A 15690-nucleotide genomic window follows, 5' to 3' on the forward strand; every position below is an offset into this window, starting at 1 on the left:
TCTCAACAAACTACTCTGGCTTCATCTCTCTATAATTCAACACATCAACAAACCAGACTTCTCACTACTTCATTACCTAAATATCCCTTAACCCCACTTGTTGTAATCTTACCCTTCTAAATATTTACTAAGTTTCAAATGCTACTGTTACGGGTTGAACTGCATCCCTCAAAAAAATATGTTAAAAGTCCTAACCCTCAATGCCTGAGAATGGGAATTGATTTGGAAACAGGGTTACTGGAAATGTAATTAGTTGAGGTGTGGTCATACTAGAGTAGGGTGAGCTCTTAATCCAACATGACTCTTGTTCTTATAAGAAGGAACAGGGCCAGGGATTTAGCTCAGTGGTGCTGCCGCCTGCCTCGCAAGTGCAAGGTCCCACGTTCGATCCCCGATACCAAAAAAAAAAAAGCATGAAGGAAATTTGGCCACAGAAACAGAGACATATGGAGAACTTCATATGACAACAGGGTCAGAGACTACTGTGATGCAGCAGGAAGATGAGGAGTACAAAGAATTGATGGAAGCTAGAAAAAGGCAAGGAAAGAATCTATTCAAAGTCTTGGTGGGTGGGTATTCCCCTGCTGACATTCTGAATTCAGGTTCTAGCCTCCAGACTATGAGGGAATAAACTTCTGTTGTGTTAAATCAGTCATCTAGTTTGTAGGACTTTGTTACAACTGATTAAAGAAATGAATATATCAACTTCTCCATGAAGCCTTCTCTCACCTTCCAAATAGAAGTGATCTCATTCTTCTCCAAATTCCCATAATATTTACTATCTGAGTTAAAACACACTTTCCACCTTCTTATGTTCACATCACCTTCAAAAATGAATTCTGCCTTCCTGGAAGGCAAAAACTAATGGCTGACTCTCTATACCCTGGATTAATCATGGAAAATACTAGAGGGAAAAAATGTGTCTATATTGAACATGTAGACGTTTTTCCATTGTTCCTTAGGCAATACAATATAACAAGTATTGCCAGGGATTTAGCTCAGCGGTTTCGCTGCCTGCTGCACAAGCTCAAGGACCTGAGTTTGATCCCCAGTACCAAAAAAAAAAGAAGACTACACAATATAACAAGTATTTGCATTCCATTTACATTGTTTAGGTATTATATATTATTTAGAAATGATTCAAAGTATACAGCAGGATATACATAGGTTATATGTAAATAATAAATCATTTTTTTTCCTGTTTCTACAGTGGCTTGTCTTGCTTACTAAAGCTATTTTATATAAGGGGCTTTAGCATCTGTGAATTTTAGTATCCAAGGGGGCCAGAAATTATTACTATTATTATTAACTGACACAGACTATACAATTCTTTACAAGTAAAAGATGTAGTTCTGGTCTTTTGCTTTATAAGGTTTGTATATAAAATAAAGCATATCAGCAAATTGTAGGGCTGCATTACTCCTTCCACCAAAGCCTTAGTATTTCCTTTAGGTATACATCTATACGTATCTCTAGTTGTCTATTACCTCAGAAAAAGTTTTACTGAGGTCCTAGGCACCTCATATCAGCCAACTTATATCATTTTTAAAATAAGGTAAAACAGAAAAAGATCAAATGTAGAAAATAAATGTCAGACAACACAATATGTAGACCCTGGAGCTGAAGGGAGGGAAAGGGGGAAGTAAACAGACACTGGCCTGGCCTTCAAGGAGCGCCGTATCTAGTGAGCAGGGAAGGAATAAACTAGCTCCATATCTTTCCTTTATCCCTACTTGGTCATGTACTTCACAGCAAGGCTTCCTTTCCTACTAACTTTTATTATATCAATGTATGGCTAAAACTTTTGATGGCTTCCCCAACCAAGTCCAAACTTCCCAGCTTGAAACAGAAGAGTATTCAAAGCCTTCCATGATTTGGAAGCATAGTATACAAAGAATAGGAAGATAGGCTTTGCTATTATTAGATTGCCTAGATTCAAATTCTTTCTCCATTAATTATTAGTTCTATTCATTAGTTTCTTTGTAAAAAGGAAAAAAAGAGTGCCTACCTCACTAGGCTGCTGTGAGGATTAAATAAAACAGTACCTGTGAAATGCTCAAGATCTTATCCAGCAAACCGTAAGCATGTAAAAAATTATGAGCTACTAATATTTTCTTAAAATTTTATTTTATTATTATTGTTGTTGTTCAATCTCCATTTCCGGGCTTAATTCCAATGACACTTTCATTAACAACCTTATTTTCCAGGCAAATTAGGCTCTTTATTATCTCCTAAACACTGCTATCCTCATGCTTTCACTCAGCCTGGAAAATATAATAGTGTCTCATCTCCAAGCATTAAGATTCTATCAGGAAGCTGAGGCAAAAGGATGGTAAGGCCAGCCTAGGCTATATAGTGAGTTCAAGGCCAGCCTGGACTACATGAAACCCTGGTTTGAAACAAAACAAAATAAAACAAACTCTAAATATTCTTAGGAGCTCTGCTCATGGGTCTCTTTCGGGTACCATACTTTGATATCCCAGCTCTATTACAGATACTCTCCATTACACAAACTCTGGCTAGATTTGTCCTGGTATTCTGTAGAGTTGTAGCCAATTTACAGTCTAAGTGGTACGGCTCAATATATGTTTCATGAATGAATCCTTGTTTCTCTCATGCCACCACTCTTCTGGACCACAGTTCCACATCAGAAGTAAAAAGAGTTTTCCTGCAGTATTTCATAAAGCTACCCAGTAAGTTTTCTTTTCTATCACCAATGTAGTAATTTTTGATATAATACAGTATCTAACACACAGTAGATTCCTGTGAATTGAAGGAAGGTGAATTGAGTCTTTTAATTTCAAGTATCATTTTACTCATTAGGTATGGCTTAGCCTTAAAACAGATTTTAATTTTACCTGCCCACAAAATCATGTATCAGTTTTTGGCCATCCTGCCTCTATTCCAATATTTCATTTACTAGTTGAGGGAAGAGAGCATTCAAAACCTCGGTAAAGCCAGTCATGGTGGCACTTCCCTATTCCTAGCACTACAGAGGCTAAGGAGGATCATAAATTAGAGGTCAGCCTAGGCTGCATAGTAATTCAAGGCCAGCCTAGACTACATAGTGAGACTCTCTCTCAAAAAACCAAACCAAACTAAAAAAATGCCAGTAATGGGCTGGGGATTTAGCTCAATGGTTCTGCCACCTGCCTCACAAGCCCAAGGTCCTGAGTTTGATCCCCTGTACCAAAAAAAAAAAAAAAAAAAAAAAAGACTTCCTTGCCAGGGATTTAGCTCATTGGTTCCACCGCCTGCCTCACAAGCTGAAGGACCCAAGTTCGATCCCTTGTTTAAAAAAAAAAAAACAAAGCCAGTAAATTAGTCAAAATATCAAATGTCTTCAAGGCTATAAAAGCAAATACCAAAGCAACAGGGTAGTGCAGACCATAGAGAACTTTAGAAAATATATATCCCACCTAAAAATTTCAGCTAATTATTGTCATGAGAGTATGGGCTTGCTGCTGACAGATTTTCCAATTTTCTAAGATAAGTCAAAAACTCAGGAGTTTGTGTAATTTGTGTGTGTGTGGTAATGGGGATTGAGTACTAGGCAAGTACTCTAACATGGACCCACACCCCAGTCCATGTGTAAATTTTTAAAACATGAGTGTGAGCCAAACAAAATGTGTGCTGGTCAAATTCAACCACGTGGTGCCAGTTTGCATCCTCTGCTACCGAAGTACAGAAGTACAGAAGTTTTACAGAAGTTTTCTGTAAAAGTAGTGCTGGTGCAAAAGAAGTCCATTTCTGCAAACAGTTTACGGCAGCCCTAAAACTAAGCAGTTCCTTGAAAGCATCTCCTGCAACTCTGAGCCTAGTTCTCAACCATTCTGACCTCACCTGAAAGCCAAATTAACCAGACAAAATTTAGTTGCGTACAGTGAGCCGGGGAGTCAGAAATGAACAGTAGTGCTAAATAACAGCTAGCATTTTCTAGGTGCCAGATACTGTTCTACACATTATATTAATTAACTCATCCTCACAATAATTCTTAAAGATGAGGAAACGGAGGCACAAAGACTATGGAATTTCTCCAAGGTCACACAATTAGCAGACAGCACTGAAATGAGGGTCTCTGAGAGACTCTATCCAAAAAATTCTCAATTTGAAAGCAATCTTTATTTAATACATGGTGCTGGGATCAATGGCTATTCTGGACCCTACCTTACACCACACATAAAAATCAATTTCAGACAAATTAGAGATCTAAACCCTAAAGGCAAATCAAGAGAGACACTACAAGATAAATATAAAGAGTAAATGCAAAATCTTGGGAGGGTAAAAGATTGATAAATGTGATTACATTAAAATTAAAAAAAAATTTTTTTTGGCAGTACTGGGGATTGAACCCAGGGATTCAGGCATGCTAGACAAGTTCTCTATCACTGAGCTACATCCCCAGACCTTTTCTACTTTGAGACAAAGGCTGGCTAAATTGCCCAGGCTGGCCTTGAACTTGGAATTCTCCTGTTTCAGCCTCCAGAGGAGCTAGAATTACATACAGGTGTACACCACCATGCCCACCTGTTTTTAAAATAAGCAACAAACTGGGAAATGACATCTGTAATAAATATAAACAACAAAGGATTGATATTCAGAATATATCAGGAATCTTTTGAAAAAGACAACTGTCATGGCTTGTGTTTAGATGTTTCCCCAAAGCTTCATGGGGTCACAGATGGGGCCTTTTTCAGAGGTGGTTGGATCTACAGTGTGTGACACTGGGACTGATTCATGATGCCTAGGCTCAAGGGCACTAGGATTAAGGGTGTGAATGTTACCTACCCTAAGTATCCTAGATGTATTAGAAAAGGGGCAGAGAGATGCTGTTAAGGCCCCTCCCTTGTTGTTTTTCCTGTCTTCTGCATACAAGGAACTGTTTCTCCTCTGTAATGCACCTCTACCATGTGACACTCTGCCTTGCAGTCAGCCAATTATGGACTGAAACCTCTACAAACTGTGAGCTAAGTAAAGCTTTCCCTCTTTCACTTTGGGTGTTGGGTATTTTGTCTCAGCAACGAGAAGTAACTAAGACAACAACCCAATAGAAAAATGGTGGAACAAGGCCCAGCATAATATAAACTATATAAACTTGGTACTACCACAAGTGCCACACAACAGACTCCAGAACACTAGACCTTGCCATCACTGACTGATATAAAATATAGAAAAATCTATGGCTAACTGCAGTCATACAGAATATAAAGGATCCAGCCAGGAGGGCAGAGCCAAGATGGTTATTCTCCACAATATGGAAATTACATGGTAAAGCACAGAGGTTGAGCATACAACATTCACATATGTACATTAGCGTTGGCAAATGTTTTGTGAAGGGTATTTTCAGCTTTGTGAACAGATATATCTTTTCTGCTGCAACTACTCAATTCTGCCACTGGCAGGACTAAAGCAGACACAGACAATATATAAATGAACAAGTGAGCTGTATTCAAATAAAAATTTCTTTACAAAAAATAGGTGGACAAGATTTGGCCATCTGGCCATAGTTTTTTGAACCCTAGCAAAGAGTGGTGTGATTTTCCTACATTCTGAGAATACTTTCTTCATCTTTACCCTGCTTTTACGTTGATGTTTCACTCTGATTTTCTTAAGCAAAAATTCAGCACTTTTAAGAGCTCTGCAATGGTTTCCAAAAGTCTGCTACTCCACTTTTGGTTTTTTGAGACAGGGTCTCACTTATGTAGCTCAGGCTGTCCTCGAACACACCATGCAGCCAAGGATGGCTTTGAACTCAGTTTCTTCCTGCCTTAGCTTCCAGAGTACTTGGATTAGCAGTTTATGCCACTATACCTGGCTCATCTTTCTTGAAATGTCTTTAAAGCTACCATCCAAAACTAGAAATCTAACCTCTCTGTATCTTTTACCACTCACAAAGTCATTATCAACACTTGAAAATTTTAATTTTGCTCAATGTCCACTGCCTCAACCTCAATTCAGGCCCCTACTTCTTCCTTGTTATTAATCCTATTCTTTGAAAAAGGATCCATTTATCTCTTTAAAATTTGGTGGGTTTTTTTGGTACTGGGAATCGAACTCAGGACCTTGTGTTTGCCAGGCAGGTGTAGTGCCGCTGAGCTAAATCCCTGGCCCTATCTTTTAAAAATTTAAACTTCATCATACACTCCCATTTTCAAAAATCTTAACTGCCTCCCTCTGAGGTCTCACTCCAAATTCCTTAACAAAGTTCTTCACAATCAGAATCTAAACAATGTTCCTAGTTTCATCTCTGACCACTTTCATGTACACTCTATGCTCCATCTACTTTCCCTGAAAATTCATATTTTCACCTAAAAAGCTCTTCTCTCCAACTCTCACTTGCAAACTCCTCTCTCAAGACACATCTCAAGCGCCCACCCTTCATGAAACCTTCCCTGATTCCCAGAGCAAACACACCCACTTTGTTTCCTCACAACCTGTAACAGTTACTATACTGAACTATCATTGTTTACATGTCTACTTCTTTCTTGGTACTGAATACCCAAAGTGAAAAGACTTAACCTTAAAGTGGCACGTGAATCCTTAGTGCCTAGCATAATGCTTGGTACCCAGTAGATGTCTGCTGAATCAAAGACAAGCCTGTTGGTAGGAGTAAGAAAATGAGATCTAGGGCTTCAAACAGGGAGTCCATACATGGAATTCAGGGGGGAATCTATGAATTTGGATGGATTCAATTATAAATGTAGGTAGCAAGCTGAAATTCTAGCACTAGCAGTGATCTGTAACTCTGTAACAATAAAAATCACAAATATCTTTATATTATAGTTGTTGCTGTTATCTTCAAGTGTTATTTATGCTTATCATGTCTTTGAAATTATAATTATCAGACCCTTCACAAGATTTGATTTTTCTTTCTTTTTTGTAGTGCTGGAGATCAAAACTAGGGCCTCACACATGCTAGGCAAGCACTCTACCACTGAACTACACTTCACAGTCTTAGATATGATAGTTTAATGTGCTTATTTAGATGTATATGTATGCTAGTATATCATGATTTGAATATTTTAATAATTTGAATATTGAATTGTATTTCAATATAATTGGTTTTCTCCCAGCACTTGGAAGACTTTGCAGCCTGGGCTACAAAGCCAGGACCTGTCTATCTCAAAACACTACCACCAACAACAACATACTACGTATGTCTACACATACAGGTTTTCTTTCTAATCCAATGCATCTTATTTTATACAACTAAAAAAAATATTTTAAGAGGGGTCTATATGTTTCCCTAAATGCATTTGTTCACATGGCACAGGTAAGTCAGGCCTCACTGTATTAGAAAGATCCAGAATAGAGGCTGGCAGTGTAGATCAATGGCAGAGTACACACTCAACATGAACAAGGTCCTGGTTTATATCCCAAACACCAAAACAAAACAAAACAAAACAAAACAAAAAAAGGACCCAGAACAAATTAATTGTTGCTGTACATATGCATGGTATTAAAATCTCATTTAATAAATGCCTTCATAACCTTCTTTTTGAAAGTCCTTTTTAATTATATGGGACCCTGCATCTATTATAGTCATCCCTCAGTTATCTGTGGAAAATTGATTCCAGGACTCCTGGGGTACCAAAATCTGCAAATACTAAAATCCATTATATAATATGGTGTAGTATTTGCACATTGTATCTACTTTAAATCGTCTCCAGATTATTTTTACTAATACAAGGTAAATACCACACAAATAACTGTTTATACCACATAGAGAATAATGACAAAAAAAAATGTCTCTACATGTTGCTCAGTACAGACTAATTATTTTGTTTGTCTGTTTCTTGAGACAGGGTCTTGCTATGTAGTTCAGGCTGGCTTTGAACTCACGGCAATCCCTGTCTCAACCTCCCAAGTGCTGAGATTATAGGCGTGCACCACCATGCCTGGTGACACAATGACACAATTTTTCAAAAGAATATTTTCAACTAGCCATTTATTGAAGTCATGGATGCAAAACCCAGGGGTACAGAGAGCCAACTGTATAACATGATTGATTTGCATAGCTTTCCTCAGACCTTCCATTGCCCATGTGAACTCTGAACTCTTCTCTATCATGATTCAACTTCAATTAAAGTTTGAACACAATACAGTTCCTAGGTTTCTACCACTGTTCACTTTTTTCTTTTAGGTTTCTTGTGTTCCTTTCCTATCAGTATGCAACTAAAAGAGAAGGAGCGTGTCTTAAAACTAGAAAGAGGGGCTTTTTTTGATACTGGGGTTTGAACCCAGGGGTGCTCTACCACTGAACTACATCCCCAGCCTTTCAAATTTACTTTTATATTTTGAGACAGGGTCTTGCTGGGTTGCCCAGGCAGGACCTCCAACTTACATCTTCCTGACTCGGCCTTCCTCAGTGCTGTGATTACAGGCATGTACCACCACCAGGCTCAGTTAGAGGTTCTTGAAGGTAACTTCTCTGCACCAACAAAGATGAGCTAGGAAATATCCAATAGCTGGTTACCTAAACTTTCTTGTATCCCCTTCACCTTTGAACTGACAAACTTGTCACAAACAAAACTAATGGTTCTTCATTTTTCTCCCAGTTAGTAAATTCCTTTAAGGCAAAGTGTTGAATGAGAAGGCAGCAGATCACTTCCAGGAGGCCTCTGTCATTAACGTGTACGATCTTGGGAAGTCTACTTTCTGTGTCTCAGTGAGACACCACTATTTGCTCTGAAATCATTACATGACTTCTAAGGTCCTTTTGGGGTTTTTGTTGTTGTTGTTGTTTTGGTACCGGGAATCGAACTCGGGACCTTGACCTTGCAAAGCAGGCGGCGGAACCACTGAGCTAAATCCCCAGCCCCGGTCCTTTGGGTTTTATACATTCACTCTTCTTCATCATTCTTACTGGCTTCAATAAAGCCTTCCTGAAGACCTCTCCAGGTGACCCAGCTCCTAAGCAGTGGGCTGTCCTCTTTCAGGGAAGACACCCTGGGTCACCGCCCCCAATAGTCTGGTGCCCCCTTTTAAAGAAACACACAACTCCCTAGTTGATGGACGTTCTCTGCGTTCTTGCCATCCAGTTCTACTCTATGTACTATTTGCCGGCTAGCTCCAACACCCAAACCTCAGCCTCCCATTTCTCTCATCAAGCTCTTCGTTCTTCCTATCCCCCCCCCCCAACAGAGGGTGGAGGCTCCTGGGGGGAATCTTGTCTTCAATCCACTTCGAGTTGTAGGGATTGTAAATGTGCCCCAGAACCTAGAACCAGCCCTATCGGACACATTCATTTATACCCCTATTTCTAATCATCTCTCCTCACCGCCAAGAATTGCTTCAACACTGACAGCCTGAGCTTGGTCCTACCTACTCTAGAGTTTGGAACACGACCCACGGCCTAACCTAACTCCAGGACCTGCCATCCATCCCCTCAACCCATAGACCTCGACCCTAGTTCCGTTCGGACCCAGTGTCTCTTCTCAGCGACCCCAGCCAAGACCCCGCGTCCAGCTCTGCCAGTTCCTCGGGCCTGAAGCGCCACCCCACGCAGACCCCGGCCGGCCTCTGCACTCCCTCAGCGCCCGGGACCCCATTTCCCTCACCCTCCCCAAGCCCGGCCCAGCCGCCGCTCCCTCCAGCGCCCCCGCCCGAGGCCCGGGGCCCGCTCCCCAACATGGCGACGGGGAAGGCAGCGCAGCCGGCAGGCGGGCGGGGCGACTCCGGGCCGGGTCCCCTCTACGGTCGTCCGGCGCCATTTTCCCGCGCCGGTCCCGGGCAGCGCCTCCTCCCCACGAAGCCAGCCAGGCCTCGACCGCGGCCGGCCGGCAGGCCCACCCCTTACGGGCCCACGTCGCCGTCGCCTCACCTGAGCACAGCCCCGGCCCTCCCGGGCGGGCCTCGGAGCGCCAGCCCGGGCCGTGCGTGCCCGCCGCCCTCCGTGCGTCCGCCCGCCAGTCCTCGCGTTAACCCGTCAGTCTGGCCCTCGGCGCCCGGCCTCCCGCAGCCCGACCCGGCAGGGCCTCAGGGAGCCGGTGGGGAGGGGGATGGGCCGGACCGGGCCGGGGAGGGAGGGGGAGGGAGGGCGAGAGGGGGGGAGCGCTGGCGGGGGCGGGGCGGACCCGGGGGGCGGGGCGGACCCGAGGGGCGGGGCCCTACCCATGTGACCAAGCGTCCCCGCGAGCGCGAGGTGGAGCGCGTTCGGTTCCTGCTGGGATCCGGTGAACTTGTGTCTTGCTTGCTGTTGCTGTGCTCTCGCCCTGGCTCAGTCCTTTGCTAGCACTCTTGAGTATCCTTGGACGCGTCAACTCTCCAAGCCTCAGTTTATCCATCTGAAATATGAGGATACTTTTTCCTTGAGAAGGGGAAATGAGGGAAGACATGGAAAATGGAAAGCTCTTCACGTTGCTTGACACATAGTATCGAATAATGTCATTATTTAGCGTCTAATGATAATGGTGACAATAACAATTTTAATTACTGCTTCCCTATAAATCTCTACTTTTTCCATCATTACTACCACTCTAGTAAATTTGATGGGTGCCCAAAACATAAAATTCTTGAGTGAACGAGTGTGACCTCTTTCCTCCCGAAATGTAGGAAGGCCTCGCTATATGATCAGATATCTGTCATACACGCGTGGGCTCAGATGTAGTTACCACTTGACATCTTTGTGATTTTTCTTTACCTCTGTGAATCTCAGCTTCCTTACCATAAAGTGAGAGTTTGGAGATCTATCTGTTAGAAACGTCACAGACAATAGCAAATGAGCGGGAAGATTGTAACCTGAACAGCTTACTTGTATTGGTTCCATCTAAGAGTCATAGGGCGGGAGATACAGCTCAGCAGTGCTGTGCTTGCTCAATTCCCAGTACCGAGGGGAAAAAAAAAAAGAAAGGGAGTCAGGAACCCTTTCATTCCACAAATTGTGTGTGTGTGTGTGTGTGTGTGTGTGTGTGTGTGTTTACTGTGAGTGATAAATGTTTTTACAACCAAAACTCTGGGAATTCAAAACTAACCGGTGAGTTTCTTATACAGTAGACATCAGAAAATGTTTCCACCTTGTTCTCCGTGTTGTTTTGCTGGGCTTCGTCCAAGTGCACCTTGATGAAACGGCTGTGGTCCAGTTTCACGAGGATCCTCTCACACATTTAGCCCTGGTACAAGAGCCATGGGGGTGGGAAGCGGTTGGGGAGACCCTTGACATTTTCACACCCACCCTGGATTCCTCCAAACTATTCTCCACACTGTTGTCAGAGTAATGTTTCTAAATCAGAATTCTGATCACGTCAAACCCTACCACCACTAAAAAATGATTTGCTTTAAGACAAAGGCCAAATAAATATTGTTGCCCTCACTGCATTTCCAAACTTACCTCAGGGTCCTCCTCCCTTCTCTCTGAGTTGAAGCCACAGTAACCTTTATACAACCTGTATTCATTGTACTTCCTTCTCTGGCCCTTTTCACATACTGATCTTGCCTGAAATTCTCTTTCCACATAGATAACTGGTCAGTCTTCAGATCCCAGTTCAAACACGGGTATACCCAGGACACCTGCCCTGATCTCCCTTCCTGGCTGTCAGCGGCATGTACTTGTCCTCAATAGAGTGCACTAAGTTATTTTCTGTCTTTGCCACTAAACTCAACTACTTGAAGAAGGAAACCATATCCATCTTGTTTACTGCAGTTTCCTCAGTACACAGCAAAATGCCTGACTTAGAGTAGATGCTCAGGAAATATTTGTTATACATGATTCTTAGGTGCCGTCCTACATGACAGGCTCGAGAGTGCAGAAAGAAGCAAAGAACCACAGGCAGCCACAGGAGGTACCTAATCCAGAAAGTTTTCTATTGTCTCCTTCCATGTATTCCCTTTTAGTAAATACTTCCTCCCCAGAAGTAACCATTATTTTGACTTTTAACATCAGATGTTAATTTTGACAGTTCTTGAACTTCATATAAAGAGAATGAACAACATGTACTCTCCTGTGTTAGCCTAAAAAACTGACACAGCAAAAGAGTGATTCTTTTGATTATGATACAATTAATGATTTGATTAATAGATTGAAAGACTGAATTTAAAAACTCTAGTTCTTCGCCCTGCTGAGACAGGGCTCCCTGCCAACAGCTAGCCCCGAGGCTGACATCACCCACAAAAACTTTTAGAGGTAAGAAAGCTCTGAAAGGTTTCAGAAACTCAACACTAAACAACAAAAATTTGAAAATGAGCAGAGAACTTGAATGACATTTCTCCAAAGAAATATACAAATGATCAAAAAAGCACACATGAAAAGATGTTCAATCTCATTAGTCATTAGGGAAATGCACATTAAAACCACAATGAGATACCACTTTACACCCATTATGATAGCAATTATTTTTTTAAAGATGGAAAATAACAAGTCTTGGCAAGGAAGTGGAGAAATTAGAACCCTTACTCATTGCTAGTGGGAATGTAAACTGATGCAGCCACAATGAAAAAGAGTTTGACAATTTCTCCAAAAAAGTTAAAGATAGAATCACCATGTGATATAGCAATTTTATCTACCTGAAGGTATTTATCCAAAAAGAAGCAAAAACATAGACTTGAAAAGACATTTATGCACCCATGTACATAGCATTGTTCACAACAGCTGCATTGTTCACAATAACCAAATGGTAGATCAACCCAAGTATCCATCCACAGATGAAGGATAAGCAGAATGTGGTCTATATGGTAGAATATTTTTCAGCCTTAAAAAAGGAAAAAGGCACTGAGAGGGTAGCTCAGTGGTAGAACACATGTACCAGATCAGCATGTACCAGGTCTTGGATTCCATCCCCAGTGAGGGGGGAAGGGAAATTCTGATACATGTTACAACATGGATGCAATCTGAAAACATTATGGAAAGTGAAATAAACACAAAAGAACAAATATTGGCCAGATGTCCCAGCTATTTGAGAGTATGAGATAGGAAAATAGCAAGTTCGAGGCCATCCTGAACAACTTAGTGAAACCCTATCTCAAAAAATAAAAAGGACTGTAGTAGAGCACTTGGGTTCAATTCCCAGTAACACCAAAATAAATAAATAAAGTAGACAAAAGTTGTATGATTCTTATATGAGGTTCCGAGAGTAGTCAATTTCATAAAGACAGAAAGTAGACTAGTGTTGCTTATGGCTGGAAACAGCATGAATTGGGATGCATTAATGGGTACAGAGTTTTATATGCAATAGATAAAAACGTTCTGGTGATAGATTGTGGGATGGTTGCATAACATCATGAATGACTTATTGCCACTGAGCTATATACTTGAAAAATAGTTAAAATATCAAATTGTATGTATATTTTAACACAAGATTCCAGAACCTGACACACTATCATATTTTTACCTTGTTGTCTATGTCCTTAAATGGAAGATCATGGCTTTTCCTGGGATCTATGAGAATCCAGGGAGCAGAGGAAACAGGGGCCTCCACTTACACAGCTCACAGGTGAAAACATCAGGTACATAGGCCACATAAATATTTGTTGACTATAAGAGGCAGCACAGGAACAAAAGCAGCAAATAGTGTAGAGGAATGATTACAAGATTGGGCTCTGAAGACAAAATACCCAAGTTCAGATTCTAGCCATTTATAACTGAATCTTTCTCTTTTTTTGGTACCAGGGATCGAACTCAGGACCTTGTGCTTGCGAGGCAGGCAGTAGAACCACTGAGCTAAAATCTCAGGGCCTCTAACCATTTATTAGCTATGTGATCTTGGGCAAATCCAACCTCCTTGTTATAGACATGGAAAAATTGGGACCAAAAGGAGATAAATACTGGTCCATCAGGGTCTTTCTCCTTTATTTTGTTTTTATTTTTTATTTTTGGTACCCGGGATCAAACTCGGGTCCTTGCACTTGCAAGGCAGGTGGCATTTATTTTCTTTTTATTTTAATCTCTATATGGCTTTTCTCTTGTGTTTCTAATAGACTCTAAGCTTCCCAAGGAAGCTAATTGTAATATCACTTGTAAAGTAATTTTTTTTGTGCTACAGTGCCCTCATCTGTAAAATGTAGATAATAAAGGTTCCTGTATCATAAGGTTATCAAGAGTACTAAATTTATTAATGCATATAAATATTCAGAAGACTGCCTAATGCATATGATAGTCTCAACAAACAACGGATTAACAGAAGCTTCAGAAAAGGCTGTTTATAGAATGTTTCAAAGAGAATGTATAGAAGAGAAGCCATCCTCCTGGAATAATGGCACATGCCTATAATCTCAGCACTCAAGAGGCTTAGACACGATGATCACTTCAAGTTTAAGGCCAGCCTGGGCTACATAGTGAGTTCAAGGCCAGCTTGAAGTACATGGGGGGAGGGGGGCAGGGGAGCACATGACAATGACGACAATCCTGAGAGATTCAGGAATTGCTCTGGATTAAGATTAGGTTTTTAAAAAAAGAAAATCAACTGTTCTTTAATCTGAAGAGTTTATCATTTGTTTCATGTGGGGGTACTTTGGTGTGATAAGATTAATATTGAAGTCTTAAATTATATTTTTAAGAAAAACCACAACAAATAGAAGGGGGAGAAAGAACGAAATCACATGGAGAGTATCAACATTCTAATGTCTTCAGAGTTCCTCACAGCAGTGCAAAATGACAAGATTACCACATTTAACTGGGCGAGTTACACCCTGCAGGAGGGTATAATTTCTGTGTGGTAACAGTCAAAGGAGGTTGTAATGTGTAAATATATTTTGATAATTTACCAGTAGATGGCAGCAAAGTGCCTCGTTATAATATTACCTGATTGTAATACTTTTCAGACAAATGGAAATACAGAAGATCCTTGAGGAGGGTGTCACTTGCTACTTTGCATGACAGCTTCATAGATGCTGGCAATGTCTTGCTCTTTGGGAAGAAAGAATTGAAATTTTTAAGACTCAGCGAGGCAGGGTGGTGCATGCTTATAATGCTAGCACTTTGGGAGGCAAGGCAAAAGGATCAAAAGTTCAAGTCCTGCCTGGACAATTTAGTAAAACCCTGTCTCAAAATATAAAATAAAAAGGTCTGGGCATGTAGCTCAATGAGAAGGCCTTGGGTTTAATCCCCTGTCCGCCCCCCCCCATGACACCTACACAATTTAAAAAAATCAGACAGTACCGCAACTGAGATCAAACTCGGGACCTTGCACTTGCCCGGCAGGCACGGCGCCATGGAGCTACATCCCTGGCTTCCTGTCTTTTACAACAGTTTTATTGAATTATAATTCACACACCACACAATTCACTCATTTAAAGTCTTCAATTTAATCATTTTAGTATAGTCACAGATATGAGCAACCATCAACAAATTCAATTTTAGAACATTTTCATCACCTCAAAAAGAAACGATATACCTTTAAATATCACCTTCCCCACAAGCCACCATTCCTTTAGCCTCAAGGAATGGCTAATTTATTTTCTATCTCTATAGATTTGCCTATTTTGAATATTTTATATACATATTTACTTACTGGTTTTTTCGAGACAGGGTCTATGTAGTTCAGGCTGGCCTTGCAGCACTCCTCCTGCCTCAGCCTTCCAAGTGCTGGTATTACAGGCATGATCCACCACACCCGGCTTGAATATTTTATATAAATAGAATCATACAGTATACGCTTTTTTGTGTCTGCCTTCTTTCACTTAGCAACATTTTCAAGCTTCCTCCATGTTGTAGCATTTATCAAGACCTCATTAATTTATATGGGTGAGTAATATTAC

The 15690-nt window shown here is 41.1% G+C and overlaps 1 protein-coding gene across 17 annotated transcripts in view; it reads right to left on the reverse strand.

Moving 5' to 3' along the window:
• Nucleotides 1-10062, reverse strand: part of Ncoa6 (nuclear receptor coactivator 6) — a 95054-nt gene extending 84992 nt beyond the window's left edge. For 8 of the 17 annotated variants that reach the window (XM_021246897.2, XM_087188913.1, XM_087188912.1 and 5 more), the window contains exon 1: nucleotides 9824-10043. The gene's annotated coding sequence lies outside the window, so the exon portion shown is untranslated. Of the gene's footprint in view, nucleotides 1-8344; nucleotides 9536-9823 lie in introns of those variants that run through there. The other 9 variants (XM_087188908.1, XM_004867905.4, XM_087188904.1 and 6 more) reach the window with 5 other exon arrangements.
• Between the last annotated feature and the right edge of the window lie 5628 nt (nucleotides 10063-15690).

The sequence above is a fragment of the Heterocephalus glaber genome, unplaced genomic scaffold, assembly GCF_053883595.1.
Source record: "Heterocephalus glaber isolate CG9 unplaced genomic scaffold, H.glaber_assembly_v1.0 deba00001532, whole genome shotgun sequence".
Classification (NCBI taxonomy): Eukaryota; Metazoa; Chordata; class Mammalia; order Rodentia; family Bathyergidae; genus Heterocephalus; species Heterocephalus glaber.